At 40.6% G+C, this 13,050-nt stretch overlaps 1 protein-coding gene across 2 annotated transcripts in view; it reads left to right on the top strand.

The window, feature by feature from the left end:
• Positions 1-13,050, top strand: part of PTCHD4 (patched domain containing 4) — a 92,316-nt gene that overhangs the window by 25,427 nt on the left and 53,839 nt on the right. The gene's annotated exons all lie outside the window — the stretch shown is intronic.

The following is a 13,050-nucleotide window of genomic DNA, read 5'->3' as shown; positions in this document are numbered from 1 at the left end:
CTCTGATGGGAGGACAGCCAAAAGAGTAAGTTAAACAGGAGGGTACCAAGCAAAGGCAGATTTTAACATCTTTCCCAAGGAGGGCTTTTCTTCAAGCTCTGCCTGAGGGGCAGAGTGGGACAGGTTGGTGTAAGAATAAGATTGATGGACTTTATCTCAAAGAGGAGATTACAGTTGTGTTTGCCAGGCTGTGAGCACAGGAGCCTATCAGGATCTGTGGTGCATAATCCCCTGGTTTGTGAAATCCCAGATCAGCTGCTGAGATTTCTTTTGTGCTGCACCCAGACAGGAGAAGGTGCAGAAGAAGAACAAACGTAAAACCCAGCTCTTTAGGCAGAAGAATTGCTGTCATTCCTTCTGTTACTGTTTGGTTCCAAGCACTTTTAGTGCATCCATGTGGTTGATGAGTTTGCTGGGAAGTTGCATTGGAAAGGCAGAAGGAAAGGTGCCCAGCTCAGTTATGGAGGCAGTGTTGTTTGGTGCCCTCACATCCGTTTGTCAGAGTTTTGCCATACCATGAGTCTGAACCCCAGGGATTACCCTGTGCAAAATCTCAGTGGTGGCAGCCCAGACCTAAATATTTTCATACTGGATTTTTAGTGGTAGGGAATCTTACCTGTGGCCAGAGCACTGCATTCTTACAGCTAATTGCTTAAGTTACATTCATGCTTCTAGTTCTCAAGACCAAGTACAGTATGGTAAGAGACAACTAAACATGGAAAGCCACAAGCTCGAGTCAAGGTTTGAAGAAGGGTCTTATACTTTTCTTAAAACCTCAACCTCCCAAAAGACCACATTTTCTTATCTTCCCCTAAGAAAACTCCTCATATTTAATCCATCCCCTAATAATGCCTGTGTGTCGCTAAACAAAACGGCTGAGCTGTGGTGTCATCAGTCCTGATTTCAAAATTTCTGGAGCAGTTACTTGAGGTGGGAAGGAGTGGAATAGAGGGGTTGGTCAAGATTCCAAAAGAGAAAGGGAAGAGTGAGGCAAAAAACCCCAAGGACATGCACATTTGGTTCAGCCTCATTAATAGTGATAAACAAGGCTGTGCCAAAGACCCTAATTCAGTCATCTGCCCTGCTAAATTGTGACAATGGCCCCTAGCATGGGCTGCCCTGTGCCAGCTCTTCAGATGTTGTGCATGGCTCTGTGATGTCAGGGGAGTTGATGGAAAGAAAGTGCTGAGATGGGGAAAGGGAAAACAGTCAGCAGAGAACATGCCAGGCTGTGACAGGAACGGTTCCTGACCTGTGCGAGGGGTGGGCTCAGGAAACAAAGAACAGAGGATGACAATGAAGAAGAACAAAGGATGACAGTGAAGAAGAGGGGTTATGGTTGTTATCAGATTTTGGCAGCCTTTTCCTGGTGTGTCAGGAGGTGCATATCAAAGCAGGAACCAAAGGGCACTGCCTTGCTTGTGCATCAAGTTGAAGTAAAGACAAAAGGCTCCTGTAGGGATGAAAAGCACCTTCCCTAAATTGTACATTCCTCTGTTGGTGTCTCTTTTTAGATGGTTGGAGATATGGGTAGCACATTCTCTTTGCTTGACAGGTCCCAAACTTTTCACTCCCAAGGAGCTCCTCAATTTATACCTTCCCTGCAGCCCCAGGGTGAGACAGAGGTGAGAATTTCTGAGTGCCTCAGTTTCCCACCTCAATAGTCCATGATTTTGTTTGCTGTCTTAGGAAAAGTGACATTTATAACTTTCTGTTGTGTTTTGCGCTGTCATTCTTGTCACAGCCACTGCCAAGAGCAAAAGGAAAGGAAAAAACAACCTCTCTTGAAGTGAGATGTTTGCAAGGATTGTTTCTATAATATTATATTGAATGCAATTCAGGTTGCAAAAGAAAGCATTTATGTAACTCTTCTTCAGAAATTTCATTCAGGAGACTCAAACCGAATTGAAAAATTGAAAATATCATTAGAGAACAGCTTGCAGTGCTTGGGAACTGCTGCTTGTAAATATTAGGCAACACTTTTACAGTTTAATGAAGGAAAAGACAGGAAGAATGTCTTACCAAGATCTAAGGGGTTTACATTCTGCAAAGTATCGTGTGCCTTTAGTCCCTTAAGGGACACTGCCACCTAATGAGACCTTGCTCTTCCCAGAACACCCCCAGGGTCTCACAGACCTGGGCCCTCACTGGGCAGTTTTCTGCTGGACCTGGAGTCTGACACCAGAGTAGATACAGTGAAGACCCCAAGACTGTTGATTCTGTTGGTCAATAAAAAACCTTGGCCCATGCTGTACCAGTGTCCCTTGCTGCTGGCACAGCAGAAAGCAAATAGCACATCAAGTAATAATTGAGTGAATACAGAAGAAAAAGTACACAAGGTGGGGTTTCCCTGAACTGAAAATGCCAGATTTGCAAGTCAAACTTTCAAATTCAAGTTACTTAGGTTAAAAAAAAGATAAAACCAGGCAATAACAGTGACACAGACCCTGCAATTACAATGCAGAGTACACAGGCAGCATTAATTCTGGCAGCTCCCAACTTTGGAACACTTCAACCTGACATTTGCAAACCATCCATTTAAAACACACTTGTTTGGTCAAAAATATGCAGTTTCCTCTAACATTCACTTTTCAAAGGATTAATTTTAATGGAAATTTTGTGATATTCTGGGCTTGTCCTTTTTCCTGCAAGGGTGGCAGGATGCTGCCATCTGAATGACATGAATAACCCTGGATGTTTAGATTCACAATTCCTCTTGCAGTGCAGAGCGGCTCTGGGTTTCAGTAGGTGACAGAAGCCTACAGAAAAGTGAAATGCTTAATATTTTTCTAAATTTAGACTGAATGACCTCTACCATAATTATTTACCACAGTCCTGCAGTGAAGGAATGGTCTGCTGGGATAAAACACATCTCTGCTGAACTGGGGGAAGAGTGTTAGCTCAGATTGGCTTTTCTCCTCTTTATCATTGAAGGTGAAAAATTTCAGTCTTAAGTTAGGCATGAGGACAGTGGTGGAAAATCTTCCCTCTTCCCAACACCACAGTTTCTTCAGACAGCTGCCTCAGGAAAAAGTTTCCTCAGTACAGTGTCTACCACTGCATTTTTGAAGTCATTCAGGAGAAACTCTTCAGAAAGGTCCCCTACAAATAATTCTTTGGCTGCCAGGATCTCCTGCAGACAGGAGCAAGGGATCCTGATTTTTACCTGTTCATACCCCAGGCAAAAGGATAAATGTTGTGAGTTGATGAAAAGGTGCTTCTTTAGTCTCAGAGCCTCCTTGTTTATTAAGTAACTGGGCCTAGATGTTTTAGTTGTCTTTTTTTTAATCAGAATTTAGTAACCTCTATGTGAAATCAGAATAGGGGACAGTTCTACCTTGCTTTTCTCTTCTGAACAAATAAAACTTGCAGTTTCTTCTACAAATTTAACATCAGCAGAGCTGTCATGACTGGCTGTGTTTCAGACAGGAGATAGAGGGTCACATAATTAAGTTTCAGATTTGTTCTGGCCCTGGTTAGATGTTCACATCCGCCTTTTGTGTTTGGATTCATATGCAATTTCAAAGGGGTGTTATGTACGTGACATAATTATGGTTTCCCATGCCTAATCATCACTAATTAATAAAACCAGAAGGTTAACTACATAATTGAGATATTATTGCTCCCATGATCTGCTTTTTAATGCACAGGAACCAGACTGATATCATCAGGGAGATAATTACTTAACTCAGCTGAGGTCCTGACTGTGTATTTTTAAATGCAGGTGTACCAATTACATCATTTTACATTGTAATTATTTTTGGCCAGTCCATGAAGTGCTTCATTATATAGATTAGTGGAAATCTTATGATAAAAACCATATACAATGTAATTATAGTGTAATTATGCTTTTTGTACTATAAAGGGTAAGTGTTTCTTAGAAGGCTGGATTCACAGTGGATGTGAGAAGCAGTTCCTGTCATTTGTAAGGCCAGACGATGAAGTCCATAAGATATTTGTGGGAACAGCTGTTTGTGACTGACTGTGTAAAGAACATCTCAGTGGGTGCTCTACCCAACATTGCTGCCATTCCTGCCAGTAACCACACTGTTGGTAGAGATGTAGTAAACAGATACAAAACCTTTAAGAACCAATAGGCTACATGTATTCAGCAGTAGCCCCATGACTGATGTAAGAGCTCAAGATGGATGGCTGAGATCGTACTTTCAGTGCAGACTTTTCTGTTAAAATTTCCCATTATTCTTTCCCTGGACTTATTCAAATGGAAGGAGGAATCAAGGCAATAGCAGACAAGACTCCGGGCAGTTATTAGCATTTCAGATAGAAGCCATCTAACCTTTTTCGGATGGCAGTTGTTGAAATAATGACTGGTGATCACCTTTCAGTAAATTTGAGATGTCACAGTGTTATATTAGCGGCAGAGTCATGGAAAATTGCAGAAAAAAAGTCCTAGTTCAGATGAGAAATTATTTTTTTCAAACCTCAGAAGACAAATGTGAGAGCCAGAGTACAGGCTGTCACCAGTTTACCTGTACATGAAGTATCTCAGTATTCTAACCTTTCCTTCAAGCAATGGACTTCCTGATTACAAATGTGACAGAAACATTTCACAAGTGACTCAGACTTTGGGTTTGTCCTTTTGATGCAGCAGTAAAGCAAATCCCATATGAATCTCATGTTATATGATCACCTGCTATCTGGATGAAGAGCAAGAGAACGACCCTTTAGAGAAAAGAGACCTCCTGACATAAACCCCTACCTGTCCACGACTCAGAAATGCAGTGAATCTCTCATTTAGATGTAACAGCAGTTCATGTCCCTACTCATTCAGCAAGTCATTAAGGGCTTGGAAGCACCTTGTCCTTAATTATAAAATTCTGTTCTTGACTTTTACAGAGGAAAATGGGAATTAAAAAAAAAAAGAGTCAGCAGGGAAAAAAATTAGAAGATTTAAAAATGTTTAAGATTACTTATTTTTTGGATGGACATCCAACACAAATAATTCATATGAATGGGTTTAGAAACTATCCATATTTGTAAAGTTGATTTCCCCATAACATCGTGTACTTCCTGTCAAGTTTTTAATTTCTATAGGAAAGGTTAACAGCCCAAGAACAGTCTTTCCTGGAATTTGAGTAGAAGACTAAAGCCATCCTGGGGTAATCTGCTGCACTTGCACCATGCAGCCTGGTCCTGCAACTATGTCCTGCAGTGGTGATGGTTAGGGAGAGGCAACTGGACTGGGACTGTCCTCTCCTCAAACACATCTGAGGGGAGATTATCTCTGACCAAGTCCTTTGGGCCTTCTCACACCCAGCAGAAAGGGATGTACAAAGCAGTCCAGCCAGCCCCAGTCCCAGCAGTGGGGTTTGTAGCAACCAATTCATGTGTCCCAAATATTCCCCCCTTAACTGAGTGACACAATCTCAATTTCCTTTGCAGCCAATAGGGAGAAATAGGAAACTCCACAGCTATTTGGACAAGTTGGGATAAGATGTGTTAATCTCTGGAAGGTTCTATCCATCTCTGAAAAAGTGTGACTTCTTAGACTTCAACGCCTGAGGTTTTGTGGGTTTTGGGTGGTAAAACAGGCTAATTCCTAGAGTGGGTTATTTAAGGTTCTTTATTGGATGCACTTTTTCTGCGTGTTGATCTCATTTAGGTTGGATATGAAGAAGACTTTCTTCACAGAAAGGGAGATTAGACACTGGAACAGGCCCAAGGAGGTGGTGGAGTCACCATCCTGGAGGCGTTTAAGGAATGACTGGATGAGGCACTCAGGTCTACTCGACATGGTGATGTTGAGTCACAGGCTGGACTCAAAATCTCAGAGGTCTTTTCCAACCTAACTGACTTGGTGACTCTGTGATTCTGTGATTCTGTTATATACATAAACTCTAAGACATAGATATGTGGTTGCATATACAGCAGATATGCACAGACTGCCTCGAATCCCTTAGAGATGGAATTCTGGTCCATCTTTTCCTGTAGAGACTCTTCAGAAGCTCTCTTATCAACACAAATGTCATCCTCCAGGGAGGGTGGGGCTGCAGGACTGCAGGGCTGCAGGTCAGTGACCCTGAGGCTCCGCATAGGTTGAAGCATTCACCCGTGGACCACTGCCCAAGCACAGACCATCCCTGCCAGATCTGTAATGACAGAACAAGTACAAAATACATTCTCTGGGTTTGTTTCTTGAAAAAAGTCAGGTAAACTCTTCCTCCTTCTGACTCTAATTGGAACTCGATTAACCCATTTATCCCAAGATAAGTCTTCAAACACTGTTGTTTGTTATTGTTATTAATAAAACATCTTCTTCAGCTCTCCATCTGTGGCTAACAGGCTGGTAGCTGTCACTTGAACTGCTTCTAATTTGTTGCAAGCATTTCTAAAATCCTTGGGAGAAAGTGGTTTGACAAAAGAAGAGAGAATGATTTAACCTAAAAAGTCAAAAGCTGAAAAGAATGGTATGTTTTTGCACTTCAAATGTATGATTACTACTGAATCAATATACCAATTCAGTTCTGATAGAAAAGGATATTTCCTCCTCAGTTGCTCCACACATTTGTCTGAACACCTCTTGCTTTCATTTTTCTACCTTTTCATGGCAATGTTCATTCCTGCAACTGGGTTATTTAAGGTTCTTTATTGGCTGCACCTTTTCTGCATGTTGATCTCATTAAAGCAGGAGTCTCATTCCTCGTGCTTAGTATGTATCGATGCACATCACATTTACATTTGGTAATTTGGGCTGGAAAGGAGCTGCATCATGGAAAAAATTTAGCTCCACATGTATCATCCTTAATAGGGCACTGATAAATCCAGCCTCGAATAGCACCAACAGCAATTCCACAACCTGCCTTGACAGCTTCTTCCAGGGCTTAAAAATCCACACATTTATAAAGGTATTTCTTAACATTTCCACTGCTGCAGTTTGCACCTATAACTCCAGGGTCTGTCTGGCCCGACTGTGGAGTGTAATTTTTCACAGTATCTATGTTTATGCAAATACTTTTAGGATATTTTATATGTAGGGTTGTGCTTATTTCAGGTTGGATAAAATTTCCTGCCAGATCTTTTCTCCCAGATATTTTACTATTAGTTCATACTTTCCTGTGAGCTCCATACACAAGGAAGATTGATGGTGGCTTCTGGTCTCTGCAGGAGCATGGTGGATCTGCAGGAAAGAGCAGCTGTGGGGTAGGCTGAGGATGTGTCCTGTGTTCTTTGGTGTGTTTTGGAAAAATTCAGTCTTGCACTGCTGTTTCTTTTCAGCTGGGAAGGAAAGGTGGACTCAGGTACCCAAGGAAGCACAGAGTGAATACTCTATGCTCCATCAAGCAGGCTCTCTGCCTGCATTAGATACTGTGATCCTCTGCAGGGAAATCCAAAATTGTGCCTCTGGGTTTTGGGCAAAAATGAAAGGCAGCAAATGCATTTGTTTTTCTCCTGGAATACATTTTGTGTGCAAATCATTACTGGAATTCACTGTTGTGAGATATGGTTGTGGCTCAAAATTCAGCCTGATGAAGAAAAGTTTGGATTTTTACGCAGCTAGCTAAAACATCTTCATTATTTTGAATAATATTACAACACTAAACCATAACCATAAGGAAGAAGCATAAAAATTAATGACCATGCTAAAAAACCTAGTTCAGAAACGGGTACAAAGGAATTTCACTTGTGAAGAAATTTTCCCATAGCTGCCTTCTTTTAGTCTGATAATTTTCCCCTGAAGAGTTTGAAAAAGGATACAGAACTCAATAGACCATTTGCCAAATGTTCTAAATCAATATTTATCTGCTATATTCATCTACAATATTAAAAACTTTGCATAGAATCAAAGGCTTAAGGAGTCTATTGCAAATACCAAACGAACTAAAAAGACCTTACTCAGTATTGTATCATTTATATGTCCTTTGTGCAGCCACTAGCTAGTTGAGCTTTTAATAATTCAGTTTTATCTTTCCATTTCTGATCCTTTTTCACTCCATTTCCTTCCCATGAAGTGACTTCTCCTCTCTGGTGGGATAACTGCCTGCAGTCACATCCAGCATGCAGGATCCACATTGGCTCAGGGCTCACTTGTCCATGAGCAGTAAAAAATGACAGCAGCAGCCCATGTTATTCATGCCACCGTCATGTGCCTGTGTTCCTGGCCTTTCAGAGAAAAGTATTGCCAGGTATGACAACTGTAACTTTCCATGTGCTGGTCCTGCTGCATGTGGAGAAACGGGTCACATTTCATCCACACTCATCTGATGGTGGGGTGAGGAAGGAGATGCTATTTTGGATGCCCAAAGTGGCAGGGAGAGCTGCAGCAGCTGAAGATGCGGGCACAGGGCTGAATAGGGTGAAAACCTCAGGTCTTTGCCGCTGTGGATCACTAAAAATGCTCTTTAGGTTTTGTTATGCAAGAGTGAGCACACTGTCCCCACTGTCTTGGCTGGTTTTCAGTGAGGATAATTGCATTTGTCTCTTCCTCCGATTCCTCCTGCTGTGCAGGTCAGATGCAGCGCTGGTGAGCACTGCCTGGCTCCAAGCACTGTGCAGGTGCTGCTCTGGTAAGCAGATGCTGGCTTTTACCCAGACGTGGCTGTATTTCACTGGCGAATGCAATGGCCACATTATGTGGCTCAGCAGTCTCTAAAATCATTCTGAGTTCCCTGAGAACATGTAGCTGTGCCTCGGCACATTGTCCTTGCATTTTCCTGCAGTCATCCCTGGCATTTCAGCACTAGGAAATTTTTTGCTCATACTCTGTATTCCTAGAGTCCAAGGAGGAAAAGTATTCCTCTACAACCTGAAATGACACAGACCTGCCCTACCCACATATCCCAATCCATATTCAAATGCAAATTTGCCCTGGAAATGTTAAATACCATAGACTTTCCTCATGTCATGAACTCCACTGCTGTTGATATTCTGCTTTTAAAGAAAACTATTTTGCTAGCATTGCCATGAAACCATTTAGTACTATAGTATTCTGCAAACCTTGCACTAACTCAGAAACCACAGCTATAACCTACTAGAGGGAGTACTTGCATTGCTTTATAAAGGGGGACCTAGTGGCAGATTACTGCACCTGGTGACACCCTAGAGGGTGAAAAATTCTGTTTCTTTGAGGTTCTAGTTGATACTTTTGCTGTTACTGTTGAGAAATTATTATCCTCCAGGGAGGACATAGAGTTGCAAGAAGCTGAAGGCAGGGAGGTGTTCTGTATACTGAGTGCAGAGCAATGAAACCTTCTGTCCTTCTACCATAAGTGGAAACTGTTTAACACAACGTTTTCTGTTAATGCAATTTAAACCTTCTAAAACTAGACTGGGAGACCTGGGAACAAAAAGCCTGTTTGTGCTTAGAGTAGGTATCACTGCAAAAGAAAACTGTGAAAAGAGCAAAACCCAAACCCATTCAAAGAGCAATCTTCTCATGGCAGAAGCTGAAAGAGAAGGCTCCAAAGGAGAGATGCTGACTAGTCTGCTGAAAGCATTACCAGGAAGTGCATGTTGGAGCTGTACAAAAACTGAGTATTGTGGAAGAAGAACCACCAGTGCAAACATCCCTCCCATCACACTCACAGTCAACTTCAAGACACCATTTTTTGGAGTGGGAGCTGCTGGACTCACCTCATCTTCTACCGCAAAAGTAGAACCAAAGAATCACAGGATGGTTTGGATTGGAAGGAACCTTAAGGATTATCTAGTTCCAATTCGTTTGCCATGACCAGGGACACCTTCCACTAGACCAGATTGCTCCAATCCCCGTCCAACTCAACCTTAACACTTTGCAGGGATGGGGCAACGACAGCTTCCCTGGGCAACCTGTGCCAGGGCCTCACCACCCTCACAGGGAAGAATTTCTTTCTACCATCTAACTCCACCCTCTTTCAGTTTAAAGCCATTCCCCCTTGTCCTGTCACATGCACTTGTCAAAATCCCTCTCCAAGCAGCTCTGTGCCTTTTGTATTCCTTTATGTGGACTTTCAGTGTCTCCCATCAGAGCTAAGAAACAGCAAGAACTTTATCGTGCAGTTAGCCTGCTTTTAAATGAATAACCTTGGTAGGATATTGAAGTAGGGGAGGCTTTACTAATCATAGATGGAGATGTTCTAACTCTTTCTCAGGTTATTTGGAGTCAGGCAACGCAGTTAATGAAGCAAGTCTCAAAAGATTTCTCTTACGTGGATTTTGACCTCTAAAATACTCATTCTTTGCCTGAAGGGAAAGTAATAGATAGTATCCCTTTATGGACTATTAAAAAAAAAAATAGTGTAGATATTTATGATGATTTTAAAGTTGGTCAGGAGGTGTTAAAGTAATTGGTGGTCAAGGACAGACAAAGAAGACCAACTGCATAAACATAGAAAACTGGGCAAAAGAAGGCAAAAATGTCAATCCATTTATTTAATATTAAAAATGTCAAAAACTGTATATGTGGTTCAGTTTTATAGCAATGAAATTGATAAATCTTAACCGCTTGGGAGTTTTGTTCACAAGTGGAAAAAGACACTTATCAGCTTTTCAATTTCTAGAACATTGTCAGTGCTCCAGGAGACCTTTTCTTGTCTTTTGTGACCTCCTTTACTAGACCCTGTCATGTTTGCATTCCACTTCCCTAGGACCTGGCAGTGTATTGCCAAATGCACAGCAAATAATGCATTCCTTAGGAAATCTTATATTTTAGCTACTGGTAAATTCTCCTTGGACTTCATTCAATGTTTATTTGAAAAGATGAACATATTTTTAATTTCATCAACCAGTGACGCAAATGGCCTGTTCAATGTCTTTTCCTGGAGCAAACTGCAAGGTTTTTAATTTCTAGAGGGGGTTGTTTTACCTGATATTAGTAAGGAAAAGTGAAAGCAGCATGGAAATTGTTGAATAATAGAGAGTTTTTTAACCTGCAGATCAGGTTCTTTCACTTTTCCCTCAGCAGTGTGTGGAACTGTGAACTGATCCACTGTTAGCTTAAATAGCCAAATGGAGTACACAGGTTGTATTGGAAATGCCTCAGACCTCAGGTGCTCCTCAAAAGAGGTGCTTTCCAGCTTTTACACCATCTCCTCTGAATTAATTAAATTGCCTTAAAGTTTTCAATTCAAATATCACCAGGTTCCAGCAAAATTAGACAGTTATTTCTCATAAATTCCTTTGAAAACAAATGGTCAAGAATTATGTCAGTAGTTCAAGTGTAGTAAGCCTATTGTTTCCTAGGAAAAAGAAGTGATAAATTTCTAGTTTTCGTAATTTTCAAATTCTTTACTTTCCAATCTAAAATATCACTTTATATTTTCTCTGAGGGGAAAAAAGGAAATGGAGAAAAAAGGGCAAGAAAAAAGCCAGGGTGTGAGGAAATGAATAAAGGGAAGCATCCAGTAGCTCCTTTCTCTTTTTAAATTGTCAACACAAATGAAAGAAAACAATACATTTTGTTAGATAAAAGATTTAAGCACAAAAGTTCCAACAACTTTATTTTCAAAAATCTTACTGCAAAATACAATGTCAACAGATGTTTTAACACCCTAAAGCAAACATCCATCTAGAAAAAAAATATTAAATTTTATGCCATAAAATTATTTTTAAGTGTGCATGATATTATGGGAAATATGTTTTATTAGATAAACCTGATTTTTAAAAATCAGTCTGCAAGCTTACAGGAGAAAAGAAACCATGCTGGTATAGTCTATTTAAATAATGGTAATTTGATTTACTCCTGCACAACATTTTGATACATGCACGTATTTGTATTACATTAAATCATAGTAGCTTATATTAAATATAATAATGAAATATTAAATCGTAAATGCACGCTCTTCCTGCTGGAAAGACATAAATAACTGAGGAAAAAAAATTCTGCTATGGTATTCGACATCTTTCCCCATGTTCTGGAATGAAAAAGAAATCAATAGTAGTAAACTTCTTAGACAATGCAAGGTTTGGCAGCTAAAAAATAATGAAAACGCAGCCCCAGCACATCGTTAAGCAGCTCATTTTGTCAACATGTGTTCCATCACAGTTAAGTGCTGGAATATGCATCTAGAAACAAAGAATGTATTCACATTTGCAAGATGAACAATTGCATCCCCAGAACAAAAACAATGAGATCACAGTAGATAACACGATGAATATGAATTCCCAGTGTGATGCTGCTGTTAACATGGGAGGAAAAAATGGGGAAAGTCTGCTAGGGAAAGAAGGGGAAGGTGACATCAGTTAGGAAAACAACTTTAGGAAGATGTTGGTTGGCATTTTGTGTGGGCTCACCTGATGAAATGCAGGTGTCTGTCATGTATGCAGCATCTCTGTGGCACTGCTGAGCCATTCCTAGAGTACATTTCAAAACAGACCGGAAAACTGGAGTTCACTGGGAGGAATGGGATGTTCATGTAGCACTCAACAGCCGTGCAGGACAGGTGGAGATGGCATAGCAGGAGCCCCATGTCTGGAAGCTGCAGGAAAACCACTTCATATGAGAATAAGGACACAATTCTTTTACATGGAAAGCATTTCATCACTGGGACAGTTCTTCTGGGCTTGACAGACTTTATGAGTAAAAAAATTAAGACTAAGACTTCATTTTGTAGTGTACAGGTTAGACCTCAAAACTGTGATTTTGATGCAGAAATGAAAGGTTGAAGTGATTTGGCATATGATCAAAATAGTTTTCCCAAGTCTCAAAATCCATGAATTTTCTGTTATGGAAGAACATGAATTTTGTCTTCTGTCTGTGTAACAAATCAGATTTGCTTATGCTCAGCCTAAATTTTCAGCTTCTCAACCTTATCTCACTATTCCTATTTTATGCTCGCCTTTAGGGAACTCTGGATAATTGTCTTTACTCACCAGACTCCTACAAATATTCTTGCAGAATAATCTTATGCTTATATCTCTGTTGCATATCCTTTGTTTTGCAAGACTAATAATAAAAAGCCCTCTGCTATTTCATGGCATTTTGTAAGACTGTCAAGTTACAACCAAAATCCAAATTAACTTCCAAACCCTTTCTTCTTAGAAAATTTTGAGTGCACAAGGTCCACTGGCCACTTGATACACACAAATGTTTGGTGGTTTACTTCATTTGTTCTA

This window comes from Corvus kubaryi, unplaced genomic scaffold, assembly GCF_017639235.1.
Source record: "Corvus kubaryi isolate FWS band 111438036 unplaced genomic scaffold, C.kubaryi_AGA036_p1.0 37354, whole genome shotgun sequence".
NCBI classification, from domain to species: Eukaryota; Metazoa; Chordata; class Aves; order Passeriformes; family Corvidae; genus Corvus; species Corvus kubaryi.
This window is presented reverse-complemented; position numbering and strand designations above follow the sequence as displayed.